General features: G+C 38.3%; 1 protein-coding gene across 1 annotated transcript in view; it reads left to right on the top strand.

The window, feature by feature from the left end:
* LOC120774632 overlaps positions 1-15,320 on the top strand; it is an 80,041-nt gene that overhangs the window by 51,985 nt on the left and 12,736 nt on the right. The window lies entirely within an intron of this gene.

Raw genomic sequence — 15,320 nt, 5'->3', positions numbered from 1 at the left:
CCTGGTATGAATATAAACGTTGTCAAACTATTGAAAAATTAGTTCGCTATAAAAAAGCGAATGCTTTGTTTCGCCGCAAATCAAAGGAAGCGAAATGCCAAAGTTTTCAGCAGTTCACTGCTAACATAAATCCCACTTGCTCCATTAAAAAGATGTGGAGAGATTTGAATATATTGTCTGGCGGCTCCAAAAGCACATCGGTTACACGTCTGATTACTCCAGCTGAAGATTTGGTTATGCCTGATCCAATTGCGAACTTGTTTGCAAACCATTACTCAAGAGAGAGCGCAAATGAAAACTTTAGCATCGACTTCCGCATTAGCAAAGAAACAATCCTAAACAGCATAGGAGAAATAGAATATACACTTTCCTCGTCCGCAAAAGCGATATAGTCAAAAATAACGATGTCCGAGTTTGAGTATGCGCTCACGTCAGTTAAGGGAAAAACGCCTGGTTTGGATAGGATATCTTATCCGTTAATCAAAAATTTACCGAAGTCGATGAAACTACGATTAGTGAAACTTTACAACAACATTTTTAACACCCCAGTTATCCAGAATACTGGAAAACTTCCAATATAATTCCAATACTAAAGCCCGGAAAATTACCCACTGAAGTCAATAGCTATCGTCCTATCTCCCTTCTAAGGTGTCTTGGAAAAGTAATGGAAAAAATTGTAGGCAACAGGCTGTCATGGTACGCCAAAAAAAATAAACTAATAAGCTCTCAACAGGTCGGCTATAAAAGAGGGCACGGCACAGTTGATGCCTTGCTCAACCTAAACAATTCCGTCGCAAAGGCTCTGTCTAGTATAAATCGTGTATCTGTGTTGTCTTTAGATTTCCAAAAAGCCTTTGATCGTATTGGAATTAACGTAGTCTTAAGAAAGCTACAAAATTGGAAGTGGGCACCAGAACTCTAAACTTTATAAAATCTTTCCTGACAAATAGAAGACTTTCAGTAACTATTTACGGACACCACTCAATAACCCACAAGCTCTCAAATGGTACGCCACAGGGCTCACCTCTTTCGTCTTTACTCTTTATTATCGCCTTTGATGAGCTAAGTCAACTTCTTTCTAATTATAAAAACATTGACCATCAAATGTACGCAGATGATGTACTGATATATACAAAGGTAAATGACACGGCTGCTGTCCAAAACCCTTCATTGACATTCTCTTCAATATTTCATCTTGGTCCTCAATTTCAGGCGTACACATTTCTTTAGAAAAAAACAAATCTTCTTCATATTTGTCGCAAAAAGGCACCATGCAACATTTCATTAAATGTTGATAACTGCAACATTTTGCCAAAAGAAAAGTTGATGATTTTAGGATTAATCATAGACTCTAAGTATCTATTTAAAGATCACTGCAGCTATATAAGAAATTTTCTTGTACATAGACTAAATATTATTAAGTATCTCACTTGTAAACATATGTAGCTATATACACCCTGCCATTCTCATCCATGTTCTCAGAGCACTAATGCTATCCAAAATCGACTACGCCTTACCTATCTACGGACACTGCGCAACATCCCAAATGCGTAAAGTCTCTGTGCCTTATCATGCAGCAATCCGTCGGAGCCTTAGAGCATTCCCTACTTCACCAACGAAGTTTTTACTTGCTGAATCTGGCTTGCCGAGCAGCTCTAGTAGAGTGGCCGATGCAACATATCGCATTCTTGCGAAAATACTTGACGGAACAAACATGGCATTAGCAAATACCTTCACGAGAACAATTTCACGTAAAAGACCACTAAGAATACCATCGACAGTATCCAGATCTCTTGAATACGTCAGGGACAATTTCACATCTTTTTACGGAAGCAAAAAGAGCTCTGAGATATTTCCTCCTTGGTCCATTAGTCCAGTATCTTTTGACAATGCCTTACTAAACTTGCCTAAACAAAGTACACCTAACGCAGTCTACCAAGCAAAGTTTGCATACATTCGCGATCAATATAGTACATCGAATTGGCGTTTTATCTTTACGGATGGATCTAAGACATCAGACCATACCTCGTGGCCGTTGTCGATAAAGATGGAGACGTAATATGCCAATGGCTCCTTGATCCGATGTGTACAATATTCATCGCCGAAGCCTTAGCTATTGAACTTGCTGTTGAGCATGCTAAAAAAAATAGAGGAAAATATTTGATTTGCAGTGACATTAATCAATTCAATCACCTGCAAATTCCCACGAGATAATTTCATCAATCAGAAACTCCCTCATTGCGGCTGGAAATAAAATCAAGCTTAAGTGGATCCCAGGCCATGTGGGAATCTCAGAAAACGAACGAGCTGGCCTCAGGAAACGAAGGAGTGACCCATCTTGCTGCCCGCTATGCAATGGCCCATATACAGTTAAGCATCTAATTTCGCAATGTCCGAACACAAGGCAGACTGAGTGCTCTGGTAACAATTCCACAATGGAGGCACTATCTACACCCAGCCATGACAACATTATGTATATTTACAATTTCCTTAAAGATAATAACATCCTTAACCTAATTTAGCGTTTAAGATATTATAGTTAAAATATCATAATTATTTACTATTACTACGAACTTAAGCAACAAAACTTAGTATTAAAACGATGACTGAAAGCCTTGCAGCTAGTGTCATTTTAAAGTTTATGCTGTAATTTATTGCTGTGTAAACTGTTGTAAATAAATAAATAAATAAATAAATACACACATACATATATAAATCAGACATACATAAAGTATATATAAAGTATATATGAAACGTATAATTATAAAATAATGTTTATGCAGTAAATAATCTTAAGCGACTAAGGGGTATTATTGATAATTTGGGCGCTCTATCGAGGGAAAGGAAGTTTAGTGCAAGATTCCTGTAAACTACAAGCCGAGATTGCATACTTCATGAGTTTATGAATTGCTATTGTGTGACTGCTAGGAGGTCACCACCGAAATCTTACAATTTTTAATGGTATTCTAGTCTCTAAAAATCGATTTTCTTTGTTATTTTCAAAATTTAACTATTCAAGAATCTTCTTATAGATATGTAGATTGTTTAAAACTCAAATATGTTTCAGATTTGGTGAACCGACATTCAAAATAGTTCGGCTTTTCTCGAAACGTTTAATGCGTTTATCTCGAAACTGTATTTTTCAAAATAATGCTCACGATTTCTCTGGTATTACTGATCCAACTTACCTGAAATTTTTAGCCAAGTAATACTCTTAACACATATATGTGTCTACAATTGAGTGGTCTCACTTCTATAATTACCAAGAGAACCATAAAGAACAAAGAGCTCGCAGTGGGGACCTTTTTAGATATTGAGGGGGCATTCAACAAAGTTTCGTAGAATATCAACTTCTCTGTGATAGACGTTTGTGTCGCATTGAACGAGCGAGCCAGTACAACGTAATCTGAGTAGAGGCTGCTGAAAACGACTTCTCTATAAATTATAGCAAGACAAAATAAAATAACGGTGGAGCGTTTACAATGGGACGAACGCGTCTTCGGCCTGGAGACAGTGTTAAGTACCTGGGGCTCATTCTAGACATGAAGCTCTCTTTGAAACCAACAAAGAGCAAGGGAGCTACCGGTTGCCCCATATTGCTACTGGGGAGCTTTTGGCAAAAGGTGGGGACTGTCTACGAAGGTAGTTCCATAGTTAATCCTAAAATGTTCGACCGAATTTCATTTTTTGCTTGAAGGCGCTGGAAAATAATACATTCTCGAAAATATGTGCGTATATCTGCTGTATATAGGCGAACTATTCCTTCATGACAAAATATATTCGCAAAATTTGGTATAGATTATTATCCAAGGCACCACTACAAAAATTGTTCCAATCGGACAACTAATTAAACTCAAGTCTTTGTATGGAAAACTTATTATTTGACAAAGATGCAGCTGTGAAGGGCATTGTAGCAAACGGTTTTTGTTTTATACATTATTCAACAGTTTAAAATAAGTTGGTCTGATATCACAAATCAAACCGTGTGAGTGTTACTTCACACGAGAAAGACGTAGATCGATTTGTACAATAAGATTTATTAGCGATATTTCAGTTCAAAGTTTCTATTAACAAACGTTCCCAAACCTGCCCTCTTCTTTTAACGGAATAGTATGTAAGCATGTATTTATTTACAAATATCAACAACTTTGTATCAGTTACAAAATCTGTTGGCATAAAGACTACCCTCAGGCATGAAGAACACTTAATCGATCTATTATGCGCAGTATTTTATTTTCTTAACACTTATGTTTATTGACTTGGCAATGTAGGCTATACGCTACCATGTGGGATTTACAAAGCATTCAAAATATCTACACATGAATTCTGGTTGCATGTATATGTGCTGCACCTACTGCGACATGAATTGTAATTACTTTGTAGTAATGGTGCCATACTGGCTGCTGTGGTGAGTCTATACATAAGCTTTGTATGTGCAATTACCACTTGACTGCACTTTGTTTACAACAAACACATTTTCTTTTATATTTCGTTTCATGCTTAGGTTATACGGGAATGATACCTTTGGTACCTGTTCAAGTACGTCCAATGCACGCCGCCTTAATTATGCCAGTGAAGTGCAGTGTATGTAAACCAAATTCATTTTTTCTCACATTTTTGGCTTTATATAAGTACTTGGAAGAAAAGGATGCAGGAAATATTAATTCATGCCAAAAATGTGTTGCAAAGAGGAAATTTTTCCAAAGGAGCATGTCTGGGGGATAATTTTCTCTATGAAGGGATGAATATGAATACATTTAGCCTACGTGTAAGTCTTGTTCTTCTATTCTCAATCGGATTTATTTCAAATGTGCTGCGTTTCGTTCGTTGATCTGTTTCCATCTAGACGGCAACTTCAGAATGCCCCCCTCGTAGAAGCCCCCTTCCTTATTTGCGAAGGACTGGGACAGCCACTTTGACAAGCTTCTTTTGAGTTAAACTTTACACCAACAAGGGCGCCCGGGGCCAAGGATGTTCCGCCGCCCCCCCTTTATCTACCTACCTACAAGTTTCATGAGGTGGTTCGAACAAAAGTGAATTTTCAAAAAATATCTTCGGTATTAAGTATATAAAATTTAGGAACTAGAAGCCACGCAAATTCTGAAGTTCCAAAATTTTCGCAATACGGTTTGTGAGGAAATTGATTTTCAGGAATTTTTGCCTATTTTGCCTACTATTTTTAAGAAAGATACTTATACGCCAAAAGATATAAGACAAATTCAAAGACTGAATAGTATTCGAGTAAAAATTAATATTTATTGTTATTCAGATTATTACATTGTGAGTATACAACTCTTTATTTTTAAAATTTGTTGAAATATTTTTGTGAATATAAAAAAACAGCGAAGATCGTTTTGCCGCCCCCAAGACGTTGCGTCCGGGGCGACGGCCCCCTTTGCCCCCTAGCTAAGCCACTAGCGCTCGTCATAGACAGGAACAGGTGGTAATCACTTGGCGCTATATGGCGGATGCGATAAAACCTCCCATCAGAGCTCCCGTAGATTCTGACGAGTCATCAACAAATTGTGTGGTCTGGTGTTATTCAGGTGGAACACTGCTGCCTTCCTGTTGACCAATTTTGGACGCTTCTGGTCGATCGCCTGCTTCCAGCGGTACAATTGTTCGCAGCAGATGGTAGAATTAAGCGTCTGGACATATGGGAGTAGCTCTTAGTGGATGATTCCCTTCCAATCCCACCAAACACACAGCAAAACCTTCCTGGCCGTCAATTCCGGCTTGTCCACTTTTTGGGACGATTCGACCAAGACCGTTTTCGCTTGATATTGTCGTATTTGATCCATTTTTCGTCGCCAGTCACTATCCACTTCCAAAGTTGGTCGAGTTCGTTCCATTTCAGTAGCATATCGCAGGCGTTGATTCGGTCCAGACGGTTTTTTCCGTCATATCATGCGGCACCCAAATATCAGGCTTTTTTATGTATCCAGTTTTCTGCAGATGGCTTAATGTGGTTTGGTGATTTTATCGGTATTCGTCATCACAGGTCTTCCGTCGGCTGGTATATCCATGGTGTCGTTTTTACCCGCTCTGAATCATTGAAATCATTCCTCCGCAGTTCGAAGTGATAGAGTATTATCCCCCAAAACACCATTAATCTCACGGAACGTTTTTCTAGGGGATTTGCCCTTATCGCAGTTAGTGAAATCCATGTTTACACGTCTATAACTGTTGGACGCAATATTCAAATTAATCATGCATAGCGTCGTTTTGTAGGTTATGACAAGACCTTTCTAAAGATGTATAGTAGGGTGCTTCAAAAAAAATTTTTGGAATTTTTTCAACACTTACCCCCTCAAATATTAGTGATTGACAAACAAAAAATCCTCCCTCAAGCCGGGCGCTGTAGCTTAATAGCAGAACCAGTCACAAAAGCCACTCCCTTCCTTCCTTTTCCTTCCTTAGCGAGCAAAATGTGTGAACAGTTAATCGTCTAATTTTGATGATCAAACTTTGTCACGAAATTCAAAAAATAAAAAGGCGGAAAGGAGATAGGAGGATGGAGTCATGTGTAGAAGTTCACGCAAGTGAGGAAAGTTCTCTGATCGCCATTCACTTGGGAGTGACCAGAAACGATTCTTTTACACATGGCTCAAGCAGCTCACTACTTCCGGCCTTTGACCAAGTATCCTCTGGGTAGCATAAGAACATCCGCTCGAAGGCGAGCTAAGGTGAGAAGGCGAAACATCCCCCACATAGGGTTGTGCGCTGGGTTTAGACCCGCCACGTAAAAAAACCCCCACAGTGAATAGCTATAACCAGCATCGGATGAGAGACCCCCTTTTGATGACGACCATGGCAAACGAAATAAGTAATACGAATTAAGGGCATGCACCTGGAATGTCCGGACCCTTAACTGGGAAGGTGCCACTGCCCAGCTGGTTGATGTCCTCGTAAAAACAAAGGCTGATATCACCGCCGTCCAAGAAATGCGATGGACGGGACAAGGACAGAGGCGAGTAGGTCCTTGTGACATTTACTACAGTGGCCATATAAAGGAGCGCAAGTTTGGTGTTGGATTCGTGGTGGGAGAGAGACTCCGTCGCCGAGTACTATCATTCACTCCGGTGAATGAACCTCTAGCCACAAATTCGCATCAAAGCGAGGTTCTTAAACATATCGCTGATCTGCGCCCACGCCCCGACGGAATAGAAGGACGATGTGACCAAAGATGCCTTCTATGAGCGCTTGGAGCGCGCTTATGAGAGCCACGATATCAAAATCGTGCTTGGCGACTTTAACGCCAGCTTGGGCAAAGAAGGTATATTTGACACTACGGTGGGTAAATTCAGCCTCCACGATGAAACATCCCCAAATGGGTTGAGGCTGATTGACTTCGCCGGGGCCCGAAATATGGTTATATGTGGTACTTGATTTCAGCACAAGAAAATACATCAAGCTACCTGGCTGTCTCCGGATCGAAAAGCCACCAACCAGATCGATCATGTTGTGATAGACGGAAGAGACGTCTCCAGTGTTCTAGATGTGCGTACGCTAGGAGGTCCTAACAGCGACTCGGACCACCATCTTGTTGCAGCCAAGATTCGCACCTGCCTTTGTGCAGTAAAAAACGCACGTCAAAAAACACAAGGAATGTTCGACGTCGAGAAGCTGCAATCACAACAGACAGCCGAACGATTTGCTAATTGGCTTATACTCCTGCTATTTGAGAGCACTCGTCAACTACTCGGTATAAGGGAACTGTGGGACGGCATTTCAAACTCCTTACGTACAGCTATAACCGAAACCATTGGTTTTCGGAAAGTGCAAAAGAACAGCTGGTACGACGAGGAGTGCCGTGTCGCAGCGGAGAGAAAACAGGCTGCCTACCTCGCAACGTTACTATCGACCACTACACGTGCGGGATGGTATAGATACCGAGAGTTGAAGAGGGAAGCGAAACGCATTTGCAGACAGAAAAAGAAAGAGGCCGAAATGCGTGAGTATGAAGAGCTTGATAACCTGGCCGACAGGGGTAATGCTCGAAAATTCTACGAAAATATGCGGCGACCAACTGAAGGTTTCAAGACCGGAGAATACTCTTGTAGAACCTCCAAAGGTGATCTAGTGACCGACGCCCGGAGCATACTTAAATTATGGAGGGAACACTTCTCCAGCCTGATGAATGGCAGTGAACGCACAACACCAGGAGAAGGCGAACCCGATTCTCCAATCGATGACGATGGAACCGACGTTCCATTGCCCGACCATGAATTAGTTCGAATAGCATTTACCCGTCTGAAGAACACCAAAGCAGCGGGGGCAGATGGATTACCGACCGAGCTATTCAAAAACGGCGGCGAAGAACTGATCTTTGTTAAATATGGAGGGATGAAAGCATGCCCAACGATTGGAATTTAAGTGTGCTATGCCCAATCCATAAAAAAGGAGACCCCACAATCTGCGCCAACTACCGTGGGATTAGCCTCCTCAACATCGCGTATAAGGTTCTATCGAGCGTATTGTGTGAAAGATTAAGGCCCACCGTCAACAAACTGATGGGACCTTATCAGTGTGGCTTTAGACCTGGCAAATCAACAACCGACCAGATACTCACCATGCGCCAAATCTTGGAAAAAACCGTGAAGGGAGAATCGACACACACCACCTATTCGACAATTTCACAGCTGCTTTCGACAGTACGAAAAGGTTGAGCAACACGAAAAGCTCCGTCAGGATCGGGAAGGACCTCTCCGAGCCGTTCGATACCAAACGAGGTTTCAGACAAGGCGACTCCCTATCGTGCGACTTCTTCAACCTGCTTTTGGAGAAAACAGTTCGAGCTGCAGAACTTAATAGAGAAGGTACCATCTTCTATAAGAGTGTACAGCTGCTGGCGTATGCCGATGATATTGATATCATCAGCGTCAACACCCGCGCCGTTAGTTCTGCTTTCTCCAGGCTGGACAAGGAAGCACAAGAAATGGGTCTGGCAGTGAACGAGGGCAAGACGAAATATCTCCTGTCATCAAACAAACAGTCGTCGCACTCGCGACTTGGCTTTCACGTCACTGTTGACAATCATTACTTTGAAGTTGTAGATAATTTCGTCTATTTAGGAACCAGTATTAACGCCACCAACATTGTCAGCCTGGGAACCCAACGCAAGATAGCTCTTGCCAACAGGTGCTACATCGGACTGAGTAGGCAATTGAGAAGCAAAGTCCTCTCTCGACGAACAAAAGCCAAACTCTATAAGTCGCTCATAATTCCCGTCCTACTATATGGTGCAGAGTCTTGGACGATGACAACAACTGATGAGTTGACGTTACGAGTTTTCGAGAGAAAAGTTCTGCGAAAGATTTATGGTCCTTTGCGCGTTGGCCACGGCGAGTATCGCATTCAATGGAACGGTGAGCTGTGCGAGATATACGATGACATTGACATAGTTCAGCGAATTAAAAGACAGCGGCTACGCTGGCTAGATCATGTTGTCAGGATGGACGAAAACACCCCAGCTCTGAAAGTATTCGACGCAGTACCCGCCGGGGGAAGCAGAGAAAGAGGAAGACCTCCACTCCGTTAGAAGGACCAAGTGGAGAAGGACCTGGCTTCGTTTGGAATATCCAATTGGCGCCACGTAGCGAAAAGAAGAAACGACTGGCGCGCTGTTGTTAACTCGGCTATAATCGCGTAAGCGGTGTCTACGCCAATTTAGAAGAAGAAGAGGGGAGATATTTGACAACCTAATAATTTGGTATATTTATTTCATTCTTTCAACATTTTCAAATTTTTCGTAACTACTTGATTTGCGTTATACTTGTATGCCAACAGATGCCAGAGAGTTCATATAGTGCTGCGAAGACAGAATAAATGTGTAATTAACAATTAATATTACTACAAGCCTTACTACATCGTTTTTTTTGGACCCGTAAACACCCATACTCTTTTCGTAAATGAAGAAATTAAATTTACACCTTTTTGCCTCTTCTAAACTATTAAAGACTATGATCTAACTGGTACAAGAAAACTAACTGACATAAAATACTCATTTCTCTTCTAATTGTACGAACATGTCTCTACTAGTAACCTAGTGGCAAGTATTACCAGTATGACTAAGAAAAAAAATGGAACTTTTGAGAACACATCAAACCAGACAGTGCTTCTCGTACAATTTGCCATTTTCATTTCATATGTGACGCCATTATGTCCCAGGTTTATTTTGTTTTTAGAAAAATGTTTCCCAAAAAGTCGTTTGCATGTTTTAATTACTGGAAGGAAGTATTTTCTAGCTAATACTTCCTTCCAAACAAAAGCATAAGTATCAAATGTAGTGCAGCAAAAATTTTTGGCTAGTTTTTTGACGAAAGTGATAGTATAACGCCTTAAGTATTTTGAATTACCTAAAAAAACTTGTCTGATCTGTTTTCATGAAAAGGTAGATTTACATAATTATATTATGGCCGGCTTTCTTTTCGAAAAAGTAGGAACTAATGATTCCCTATGCTCATGCAGCACACCAACAGTCACTTTAAATGCGACAGTTTTGGTAATTAAGGTGCCCATTCAACTATTACTTGTAAAAATTGGAGTCGGTGGCCTCCTCGTTTTAGGGTGATTTTACGATCGAAGGACAAGAAATATGAAATTATATGATTTTGACCAAGTTGATTTGAAATAATGAAAATGGGAAATTAAAAAAATTTATCTTATATAAATATGGTTATATGACATATTAAACTTTATTGTTATGCCTAAGGTCGTTTTTCTTGTCATGGAATATAATAATTGTTTAGAGAGATAATAAGTCTTTACTTAAACTGTAAAACTTGCAATTTGAACCTCCTTCTTATATATCACAAGAAACAATGTTTTCAAATCTTTCAGTTTGAGTAGAAATTACTGCATCTTTTACAAGATTCTTGTTTTTACAAAAAGAACCTGACTACCATAACTACTACTATTCCATAGATTGCATTGTAGATGACGGAGGTAACTGCTGCTATGTATCACCTGAGCTTTGCCTATATAAGAAATGTAGGAATGAAGCAAAAATTTTACATCTTTCTTTCTATACGTTTATACTAAAATTCGTCGCACATTATAGTCGATTAATGAAGACATGAATAAAATATAAGCTACTGTATGCAACCATTTGTTACTGCTGCATCGTGCCAATTGCTTCTCAACACTTGATTGCTTTTATGTATGCCATCATACTGGTAATTTTCATAAATTTTTAGCTTAATCGTTCGTTTAGCTTTTGTGCATAATTTTGCATATCTTATTCCTTTTTGCGTTAAGTTCACTCTTTTTCTGTCAAACACAAATGGACGAGTCCAACCACTCCTTCGCATAGTATAGTGAAGATTACTTGGTAGCAAGAGTTTTTGCTACTTCTCTGCGACGCAGATCTGACTATAATTAATATCTTTTTGAAAAACAGGCTTATGTCAGTGATTTTTGTTACTTTATTTTCGCACTGCGATCTGTTCACTCGAAATAATTTCAGACTTTTGAGTCAATATGAACTCATGAAGCTTGAATCGATAATTTCTTCTCTAAAATTGTATTGAAACGTCTGAATGACGAAGTGGACAAAGAATTGGAAGTGCGGTTTCATAGAGTCAACAAATCGTCCGACAAATTAATGAATACGATGCCAAGGTTGCTTGAATTTTACTTCGAAGAGCTTACAAATCCTCAGTATTCTCTTCAACGCTTCAGCTTGGAAACTGTAAAGAACTACTGTACAAGTTCTGGAATTTATCCAACTGTTCGAATAAGAAATTAGCAGTGAGAATTGCGTAGTCATTGATTTACATATTAGGTTGTCAAAAAAGTCTTGCGGTATTTTCGCTAGTTGGCGCTGAAAGCGCGTAGTTCTAGTTTTATTCGTCTCATCGGGTCATGCTATACCTTTTAGAAAAACTCATTTCACACGTGTTTGATTGATTGTCGTTTCTTTTAAGTCGTTCGTGAGTTATAGCGTCGCAAACATGGAGCAAAATAAAGAGAAAATACGGCATATTTTACAGTACTACTACGATAAAGACAAAAATGCATCTCAAGCCTCCAATAAAATTTGTGCAGTTTCCATTTCCACCGCACAACGATGGTTTCAAGTTTTTCGTTCTGGTGTAGAGGTGGTCGAAAGAGACCGGCATAGTAGCAGCCGTAGCATCGGTTAAGAACTGGGAAAGAGTCATCAAAAATTCATTTCAATTTCAATAAAAAAAAATCAATAAGAATATCGCAAGACTTTTTTGACAACCCATTACATCGATGTGGCTTCTAGCCAACTAACGAAGTTTTCCATGCTATTAAACTTAAATAATAGTTCACGAGTAGTTTTAAACTTTTTCAAATATGTTACAATAAGGAAAATAAGCAAGGATGGGCTAAGTTCGTTTGTATTCGAACATTTCATACTCTATCAATTGCAATGTTATACGTTGACTTTAAACTTCATCATAATATATACATAAGATTAACAATACTTTCCCCCAGATAACTTTTGTTTACGAAACAAAAAAAGTTGGGTAACCTAGATATAGGCTATGCATAGTTTTACGTGTGCATGATTGTTGCATGCAAATATATTTTCTATAAAATGAGATGTTATTTTTTCTATGTACATAAAGTACTCAACACTTGAATACTACATAAAAGTTGCAAGTAATTATTTAGACGTTACGACATTCAACGTTAACGAATACTAACCTATTAAGGACAAAAGTAGAAGCAAAATTTAATCTACAGGGAAGTTTGTCAGACAGCTAGCAACTTCACAGTGTAGGCTAGTATAATGGCATGTTTGGTTGAGCAAAATCATTTCTTATGTACCATATAACAACTTTACTTAGTACTTAGAGGTGGTTAGGCAAGCGCCAGCAGAGGAAGAACTCAACATGTTTATAGGAATGTAAAGTACTTTTTATGAAAATCGCCTTTGTTAAAGATTGTGCAGTTGCTCACATCGCTTGCTACGTGTCCTTTGAACTGGTAAACGAAGTGCAATGAGGGTACTTTATTAGGCCAGAAAGAGTTTTGTGTTGAAAGTGTTGTTGCTGAAAATCTCATTGCACGTGAGCACTTCGTAAGCATTAAAGTGCAAATATGCCCACTTTTAGATTACGCCGCTGTCGAATGCTCTCATTTTATTCCGCTTAATTTATTCGTACACACAAATGGAGATATTAAAATGTAACGAACATAAAAGTATTTGCGCTCATATTAAGTGAGCTTCAGATAATACTAGCGATGCAAAAAATCTAAGAAACTACTCTAACTTAGAATGCTTGAGAAGTGATGAGAGAACAGAAAGGTCGAAATGTATGCTATGTAGAACTCTTCGGTTCCAATGTCAAAATTGGAAAAGGGTCGTATTAGAAAATTGTTGAAATCGGACTTTAACTTTTTAAGGACACAGACACCAAATAAGTGTATATATATAGCTTATTTCGACCAAACATATCGATCAATCTGTGAGGCCTAGTATTGATTTTTTTTTCGTTAAGATAGCATTCCTATAAATTGTTCGGTTGAACGTGAACTTAGCCTTTCCGTCCTTGCTTTATCTTGCAAAGAACTCGGCGGTGTACTTTTGCTCAGATATACATGTAAGTTCAATAGTTATAGAGATAAAACTTTATTAGGCTTTTAATATTTGTTATAATAATACTTTTATTGTAACAAATCTTGTAAGAAATGAAAAAATATTATTCAGTAATATAATTATTTCAGTAATTATACCCTGAACAGGGTGTATTAAGTTTGTCACGATGTTTGTAACACCCAGAAAGAAGCGTCGGAGACCCTATAAAGTAAATATATAAATGATCAGTATATTGAGCTAAGTCGATTTAACCATGTCCGTCTGTCTGTCTGTCCGTCCGTCCGTCCGTCTGTATATATACAAACTAGTCCCTCAGTTTTTAAGATATTCTTTTGAAATTTTCCAAACGTCATTTTCTCTTCAAGAAGCTGCTCATTTGTCGGAACGGCTGATATCGGACCACTATAAAATATAGCTGCCATATAAACTGTACGATCGGAATCAAGTTCTTGTATGGAAAACTTTCACATTTGACAATGTATCTTCATCAAATTTGGTATAGATTATTTTTTAAGGCAACAATGTAATCCCCGAAAAAATTGTTCAGATAGGATTACTATAGCATATAGCTTCCATACAACCTGAACACATAGTTACTAAATGAAATGCACCTGTGAAGGGTATATTAGCTTCGGTGCAGCCGAAGTTAACGTTTTTTCTTGTTTTGAACAATATGTTAGTATTATATAATTGTGAGACCACTATTAATATACTTTGTATCAATTTGAATTATTATGCATAAATTCATTATACGCAAAATATTATTGCTTTCATAATTTATATGAGCGGAAATTATTAGTTATGTGCCGACACTTGAACGCACTGTAAATCACCAATATTTCTGTCTATAATATGTAATTTATTACATGACTATATCGCCATTATGAAAAAATCAATGCTAATATTGACTAATCGCGCCATGAGGAAGTATCGCATGCCACGAATTAAGAGAAACCTAGGCCATAAATAACATCTCCATTAACACTCCTTAATGGAGACAAAAGCAGTGTTAGTTGAAAATGACGTCAAAACCATTCAAACTTATTATTCATAATAGCCGTCTCCAATTTACCAAGCATTGGAGGATAGCCAATCGAAAAAACAATACGAACTGTTGAAACACACGGTTAGCACTTTTTAGTTACCCCTTAGTTTTGTTTTTTATAAATTTGATTTTAAGCCATATGTTTTTAAAATTCAAGAATAATTTTTATATATCATTTGATCCATTCACAAAGTACAATTTAATGAAAATTCGCATACGACAACTTGAATACAATGAAGATAGCGGTTATACTACTTTAGTGAGGTATGCGCTTACTCTCTTGCGCGAGTTAAGGAACGTATTCCTTATAATACTTGTAATAACACACCACAATAAAAAACCTTTTGTTCCAGTAAACGAACAACTTTAAAGAAAAATCATCAAAACAACCTTATCTTGGAACAATAGAAGTGCACTATCAGTACAACAAGCAATAACAACCCAAATAGTTATTTACTAGTAAATAACCAGCATCTCAATAGTATAAGTAGCACTAAGATTTACATAAACAAACCTAAACAAACAATATATGGTATTATATCTAAACAAACTATTAACTAGTAATAAGTAAACATACTAGTTAATATAAATAGAAGTAAGAACCAAATAATAAGTTAGCCTTAAGAGTATATAAGTTAGCAACACTAAAGTTAACTGCCATAAGCAGAATAATGCTGGATAAGCAATTAATCAATTAACATC

Source organism: Bactrocera tryoni, chromosome 4, assembly GCF_016617805.1.
Source record: "Bactrocera tryoni isolate S06 chromosome 4, CSIRO_BtryS06_freeze2, whole genome shotgun sequence".
Taxonomy (NCBI): domain Eukaryota; kingdom Metazoa; phylum Arthropoda; class Insecta; order Diptera; family Tephritidae; genus Bactrocera; species Bactrocera tryoni.
The sequence above is the reverse complement of the archived record's forward strand: the minus strand, read 5'-3'. Positions and strand labels throughout refer to the sequence as shown.